Source organism: Aristolochia californica, unplaced genomic scaffold, assembly GCF_029961685.1.
Source record: "Aristolochia californica isolate CCGP_79_NKW_82.1479 unplaced genomic scaffold, dmAriCali1.0.hap1 SCAF_1, whole genome shotgun sequence".
Lineage (NCBI taxonomy): Eukaryota > Viridiplantae > Streptophyta > Magnoliopsida > Piperales > Aristolochiaceae > Aristolochia > Aristolochia californica.
Window position 1 is genome coordinate 9628080 of NW_027181770.1, and position 8338 is coordinate 9636417.

The window sequence follows — 8338 nt, forward strand, 5'->3', positions numbered from 1 at the left end:
CTGATTAAGTATATGTTCTATTTAAGTATATTATAAAAAGTTACTCATTTTCTTGTTTACATCATTTTTTTCATTTTGGGGTATTAACACTAAAATCTCTTTTCTAATGTACTTGAACTCATCGACACTAATAATTTAATGAACTAAATAATGCGGGAGTAATTCATCTCACTTCATTTTGGACTACGCCCCCTAGAAGTCTAACTTCAACTTCAACTTCAATGTTGACTAACCCCACCTGAAAGTGAATTTGATTACACTGTCACTTGACCCATATGTGTTAGTGTATGCATCGGGTGCTAGTTCAAGTGGATGAACGGGTTCATCCACTTGAACTCGCCCATGAGTAAAGTGGGTGAATTAGGATTCCCACCAAAATTCTGGTTCATCCACTTGAACTCCCATCTCTCTCTGACTCTCGCTCTCGACCCTCTCTTCTTTTTCCCCTCTCATCTTCCTCTTGCTCTCTGTCTGTTGTAGCTCTGCGTCTCCCCCTTAGACCTTCCCTTCCAAATTTCCTATGTCAGATCGAGGAAGAGGTTGACCTGTGGAATTTCAGCGACACTCGCACTAAGTTCAAAAAGTCGATACCCAGTTCTTGAATCTCAAAGAAATCGAAGAAGAGGATCGACAACGGCGATCACATTGTGGTTTCGTCATTGCCAATAAATATCCCTGACTGGTCGAAGATTCTTTATGAGAATTACAAAGACTCCAGAAGGAGAGATTTGGACCTAGGGGGTTAGTCAACATTGAAATTGAAGTTAGACTTTAAATTCAAGGCAATGATTTGATTCAACTTTAACTCTTCCTTGGGTGTTAGTGTAGATGAGTTCAACTGCACTTAAAAATAGATTCCAGTATTAGTGTCCCAAAATGAAAAATATGATGTAAATAAGAGAATGATAAACTTTTTATAATATACTTAAATAGAACATATACCTAAACAGATAATTAACCAAAATAAACATGGTTACGACACTAATAAGTGATCTAATGTATTATTAAAATATATTAATATACTAATTATTAAAATATATTAATATACTAATTAATAAAATACTATATTATATTAATTAATAATTATATTTTATTATAAAATAATATAATAATTACGTTTGACTATAATAAATTATAAAAAATAAATAAATAAGTAAAAAAAAACAGAAGATGGTTTTTTACATAGTATTAATTAATAATATATTTTTACAAATTAAAAATAATTAGTTTAATTAATTATAAAAATGGGATAATTAAACCAAAATAATCGATCAAATGCTTTCTTTAACAATATTTTAATTACCAGTCTTAAATTTCTAAGTTAATATAGTAATAAAATTAATGAAGATAATAATATAATAAATGCATTATTTAATTAATAATCTAGGATAGATTATTAATAACATATACATATATATATATATGTTACGATTTGAGTTAATTAGACTAGATTTGTTATGATAAGTAAGCAACATTGTTGCAACCATATCGTAAGTTGAGCTTTTTCAAGGATTCCAACCCTTCAATAATAACACCATCAATGAAAAAAAAATCTTCCACCTAATTCTTTGACATTTCCAAATTACATCAACATTTATTAGTCCTTAAACATATCCTTGCAGTTTGAGATGATCAAGGCAGCTCAGGAGTCACCAATTTTCTCTCTTAAAGCAGGTATTCCATGAAAATATAGTCCCCCATCTTTACACTAATATTTATCCTAACGAAGTCCATTTACAAAGAGTGGGTGGTGTTAGCAGAATAATTAAAAATACACTAGACACCCTTTAGGGTGTCAATGGGGCCTGTTTTTGTAAAAATTCCTCTCTTACATGACTTGGAATGTAGAGTGATTTATCATAGAGCAAACCAAATGCTCATATTCAACTTCACACTTGAATTTTCTAACTCATTTTCACTACTTTAGACACCCTAGGATCTTCAAGTTCAGATTGTATTCATAGCTCAAAGAATATCACATTTGAAACCATATCTAATAACTGCATGAAGAGGGTTGAAGCCTATGGTTTCAACTACATAAAAAAGTAACACATGAAGCTTTTCTACCCTGCAAGAATATCAATTACAGTATGATATACTAAAAGAAGGTTGAGAAGTAATCAAAGACAATTTTGACAAACTAAAAACAACAATTGTTATTGCAATAACACCCAGAAATATATAAAAATCATTGTTATTTCTCTCATTTCTGGAACAAGGCAAAAACCAAAATACCTCATTAGTCCAAGAGGTTGTGGAGGTATAGCTTTGGTAGCCGTATAAAATAAAAATATCTATGAAAATAATTTCCTATGGATTGACTTAATTTTCCTATGGATGAGACCCAACATTTCCTTAATACTTAGCCTCTCTCACTTAGCTGAAGAGGATTAAAATATTTTTTATTTTGGCAAAAATATTTAAGAATAACCTAGGGGGGGTTAGTCCACAATGAAGTGGAATAAATTCCCCCCACATTACTTAGTTCATTAAATAATGGCGTTAATGTAGAATGAATTACATAGAAGTGAGATTACACCACTTCATTCGCTCAGACAAAAATCGAGGAAAACTGATTCATACCTATTTTGTGAATCAACTGATTGAAGCACGCGAGCACAGGAGGCCGATTCCTGTCGCAGAGCCTCTCGGCCTCCCTCGCGTCTTCCTCTCGACCTCCGTCGGAGAGCACGGGAGGCCGAGCCTTTGTCGCAGAGCTTCTCGGCCTCCTAACTTCTCTTCTCTCTCGGCCTCCCTCTTTTCTCCCTCTCGGCGTACCGTCGGAGCGTCGCCTCCGCCGCCATCATCATTGCCCGCTGGCCTACCGTTGAGGAAGACGATGCGCGCTAAGGAAGATGTTGTTTAATTTTTCCTAAGTTAGGAAAAATTAAGCCATCGTCATAATTGGTTTAATTATCTAATTAATTAAACCATTAGTTTTTTATTTTTTGTTAATATATTATTAATTAATAATATGTAAAATATATATTATGTTATTGATAAATTAATATATTTATTTATTTATTATATTCACTTATAATATTTTTAACTTTTTTTATTTATTTTAAATAATTTATTCTAATAATAAACTATAATCATTAAGTAATATAATATATTTTTTCATTAATTAGGATATTATTATATTCTAATACTATATATTAAATAACTTATAAGTGTAGTAAGCATGTTTATTTTGGTTAATTATCTGTTTAGGTATACATTCTATTTAAGTATATTATAAAAGGTTACTCATTCTTTTCTTTATATCATACTTTTCATTTGGGGACACTAACATTGGAATCTGTTTTCTAGTGCACTTGCACTCACCTACAATAACATCCAAAGATGAGTTGAAGTTGAATCAATTCATTTAAGTTTAATTCGGGGGGGTTAGTCCCCCAAATAGATTTTTGAAGTTCAAGTTTATGTCCAACATAAAGATCATATCAGTCATGTACATGAAGATCATGCCAGTCATGTACATGAAGATCATCTTCGCACTTGGTGTTAGTGTTGACGATTTCATGTGCACTGGAAAACAGTTTCCAGTGTTAGTGCCCCAACATGAGAAAAACATAAAAAACACGAGAATCCCTAAACCCTTACAGTACACTTAATTACAACATAATCCTTAAATCCCAAATTAGGTAAAACAACCATTATTACTACACGAATAAGTTATTTAATGTATAATTAAATATATTAATATATGTATTAATTGAATTAGATATTTTATTGTGCATTAATATGGTAATTACATGAGCCAATGAATTATGCACATGATTAATTAAAAATAATAAATGAATAACGTTATAAATAACAAAAAAGAAAGTAATACGTTGAGTTATTAATTTATTAATAACATATGTTATACTTTAATCTAAAAATAAATAATAGAAGAGAAAAATTGATCTAATCATAACTTTAACACACTATAAATTAGTACATAATATATTTTATGTATTATTAATTAATAATATATTATCACAAAATTTAAAACCATTGGTTTTATTAACTATAGCAATCAGATAATTATGCCAAAATATTTTATCAAATATTTATTTTAACAATATTTTAATTATGACTATTAAATCATTATTTTAATATAGTAATTATAAAATAAATATATTAAATAAATAAAAATAATTATTTTTATAAATAAAATTTATAAATTAATAATTTTTATGACGATAGTTTAATTTTTCCTAACTTAGGAAAAATTAAACCATCGTCATCTTCCTCAACGGCGAGCCAGCGGGCGACGACGACAGGCCAGTGGGCAACGACGACGGCGGCGGGCTACGCCAATAGAGGCGGTGCTCTGACGGTACACCGAGAGGGACCCCGAGAAGATCTACAACAGATGCTCGACCTCCTGTGCTCTGCCACAGAGGTCGAGAGGGAGAGGAGAGGGAGGATGGCTGACGAGGGGAGGGGGGGAGGAGAAGAACACTGAGAGAGAAGAGAAGCCGTCGCCGAGGGAGGAAGGCCTCCCTCCCTCTCGATCTCCGTCGCAGAGCCTCTCGATTTTCCGTACTCTACAATGGAGGTTGAGAGGGAGAGACCGTAGAGAGGGAGACCGGAGAGGGACGGTGGAGACGAGAGAGGGAGTAGAGAGCTCGATGTTTAGGGAGACAACAAAGGGGTTGCGGGAATGAGACGGTGTGCGCCAGAGAGAGCCCCGCGCGTAAGTCATGTACATGAATTTCAAAATCGGGCAAAAAACACTTTCCACCGTTTACTCTTAGGACATGAACTCCTGAGTCATGGATGATCATGTACATGACATAAAGTTTGGCGTTCCTTAACGACATCAGGATATGAACTAAGTAATGCGCATGAAGATCATGTCATGAGTCATGTTGACTAACCCCCCCTTAGTGAGTTTTAATGTCAAAATATTTCTTATGTTATTAAAAAATAATTTATTTATTTATTATATGCGCTTCTGTTATTTTTTAATTTTTTATTAATTTTTTAATAATTTATTCTAGTCACACGTAGTTATTGTATTAATTTATAATAAACTATAATCATTAAGTAATATAATATAGTTTTTCGTTAATTAGGATATTAACATATTTTAATACGACATGTTAAATCACGTAACCATGTTTATTTTGGTTAATTATCTGTTTAAGTATATGTTCAATTTAAGTATATTATAAAAGGTTACTCATTCTCTTGTTTATATCATAACTTTCATTCGGGGGCACTAATAGTGGAATCTATTTTTCAGTGCACTTGAACTCGTCTACACTAACACCCAAGTTTAATAGCTCAAAAAAACAGTCACAAAGTAGAAGAAGCCAAGAAGTAGAGAAGGCAAAGAAAAACATTCAACACAAAACAAGTTCTAAATGATTGATTCCTAACCAGCTTAACTCATAAAATATGATGCCACTTTTGAATATGTTGTAGCATTCAGTCAATAAGGACACTTAATATGCTTATCCTCTACACATCAGAACCAAAAAATTTAGAACCAACTTGTGAGACATTTCGTCAAACACTTCGACTACGTCATAAAATAATAAAAATGCATACAAAAACTCTTTTCTTCTCTCCAGCAGCTTGACTTTACTTTTGTCTTGTCAGGTGGACAGCTATGTGAAACAACAGGAAAGGGATGAAGGAGACTAGAGACTAAACCAGGCTCAAATAATAGGAAGCTTTTAGGCTTAACTGAAATGGAGAACTATGAAAATATCAAAATGCCCACTAGGTATGTCAAAATTAAATCTTACTTAAGCTATAATAGAATATTTTAGATCGGGGATCCAACGAATCAAGGGAAACATGACAAAAATGGTGGGAAAGTGAAGAAAATAGAGGTACCTTACCTCCTTCTAGGTCCACCCTGGCGATATGTAGAACAAAAAGGAGAAGTTCACAAAGTTGAAAGCAGAGAATCAGCTATAGAAAAGAAAAGAAGCTTACGTGTTGGTGATTTTGAAAGAAAAGAACAAAATCACAAAGAAGGAAAAACAAAGAGAAAAAGAGGAATTGTATCAAATATTAAGTGATTGTTCACTACTAGAGTAGAAGAGGTTAACAAGGTGGAGGGAGGTCAAAGGGAGGAGGCTGAGAGGCTTATGAAGGTGGTAGGAAGTATAGAGGAGAGTGAGAGAGAGAAAGAGAGACATATCTGGAAACATCCAGCTAAAGAGGCGAGGCTCAAGAATAGAAGAAGCAGAGCTATATAGACGAGAAGGTCACTTCACGGCAAAATAGCGCAAGGTTGTTGAGAGAGAGAGGAGAGCCTGATAACATTTTCTACCCTATTTCTCTTTCTTTTTCTCTCTCCGAATTCCATCATTCAAGGACAAAACACATTATAACTAAGAGAGAAACCATGATTTTCTCTCTTGATTCTTCGTTACCAAACAATAAAATCATTTTTTCTCTTTTCTTTTCTTTTTTTCTTTTCTATGGCTGTCAAACATTCCCTTAGATGGTTCTGCAACCATCTCTATAAATATGCAAGAGGGCCTCAGGAGCTTCATAAATTTTCAGATATTTCTTTCTCCCATCGATCTTTTTCAGTCTCTATTGTTTAAGCTAAATGGACATTGAGAACAGATAGACAGAGGAAGTCTTTCTTTGAAATAGCTGAAATATCTGTTTGAAATTTGTCGAGCTAAACATGCAGAACGACAGTAAACCATTCTGAAGTAGTTAGCCAATGTAACTTACAGAGTCAGCCTCCACGACTAACCATAGAAGCTCCTGTTCCAGGCCAGGGTCTTGCTTCATTACTTTCCAACCTTCAGTTGTGGGTGGAGACCGTTTTGAAATTATTGACGATCATACGCCACACAGAAAAGGGAAAGTCAGACTCTCTTGCCAGCTGAAGCACATCAATCACATTATCTTTCTAATGAAAAGCCTGCTCTAGTAATTTGATACCATCCTTCTTCAGTGATTGCACAGAGAATGTATTAGACAAGACCATCAAGTAAAGGACAAACAATAAACAATAGCAACATTCTGACTAAAGCACTAAACTTGGCCAGTCCCTAACCATGAACACAGACTTCTGATGAAAATATAGTGGGTCCAATGCGGCAGTTTACGGAGGGCTTTTGCATATAAAGGAACAAGGGAACATTCAGGAAAACTAGATTCAGTTAAACATTACCCTGCTCTAAGCTAAAAATCCTAATAATAATGCAGGAGCACAACCAAGGAAATCGGCTAAAACCATCTGTAACATTCATTCAATAAAATGAATAAACAGGTGAATGGAATATTAGTTGCAAACCGACCAGGAAGAATGGATGAAGCACACAAATATCTTTAAATTTAGCCTGATCTGATGTATTCCTTAGAATAGGTGATGCAATTCCCTGTAAAAGTAATCCAAACTTGTTAAGATGCGACTAATGTTCCACCTTTTGCTCATGCTCAGGATGAAAAAGTAGCTCAACGAAAAAAAAAAAATGTCATGCAAGTTCCCCCTAAAAAAACGCAGTCTTGTGTTTCAAGATCACTTGAATGAGCCAGAATGATGGCTTTCTTATTTGTGACTATATGGACATCCACTCTATATCCTTCTTCGAAAAGCTTAACAATTTTTTTTTTTTTTTTTTGTTTCTTTTGGGACATAGCTATATCCTGAATGAGGTAGCTTCATTCCAACATGAGCTTTGCCAAGAAGTGGAGGTGGCTTAGGGATACTACAACTGTTGCAAGTGGAAGAAGTGGATGAAAGCAGAATTTCTAAACATGTCATGAATTTCAGAAACTGAAAGCGGAAGCTGAAGATACATACCTCCAGCCATGACAATTAGATTTCAGGAATTTCTAGAACGCTTGTCTAGTCTATCCAAAGTGCAATTGATGGAGAATACAAGCTTCTTTGCAAGACCAAATATCCAATTTTCATTCACCGTGAAAAACTTCACGTGCAACTTCTCAAAGCCTCTTTCTCATCAAAAGAAGAGAAATTATAATTGATAAGCAGTAGCAAGTGTCTCACTATCCCTACATCTAAGGAAAAAAATACTTCATAATAATGGGTCAAATTAAGAACATGTCTAACATTCTCCCACATGACCCATTCAATACTTAATATGTATCATTCAATATTGATACTTCCTCACAATTGTTCCCATAAATACAATATCCTTAAACCCAATCAAAAGAATTTAACTTACATAAATCATGACGGTAAGTCCTCTAGAGTAAGTATTACCTTCCATGCATCACAATACAACTTTCTCTTTTGAATGAGAACCATATGTGGAACATATCTTTGTGAATGAACTTTCCAATGCTCATTTAGGATCACCAAAATTTAAACATACATTGCCATTATCTAAACTTCATGTATACA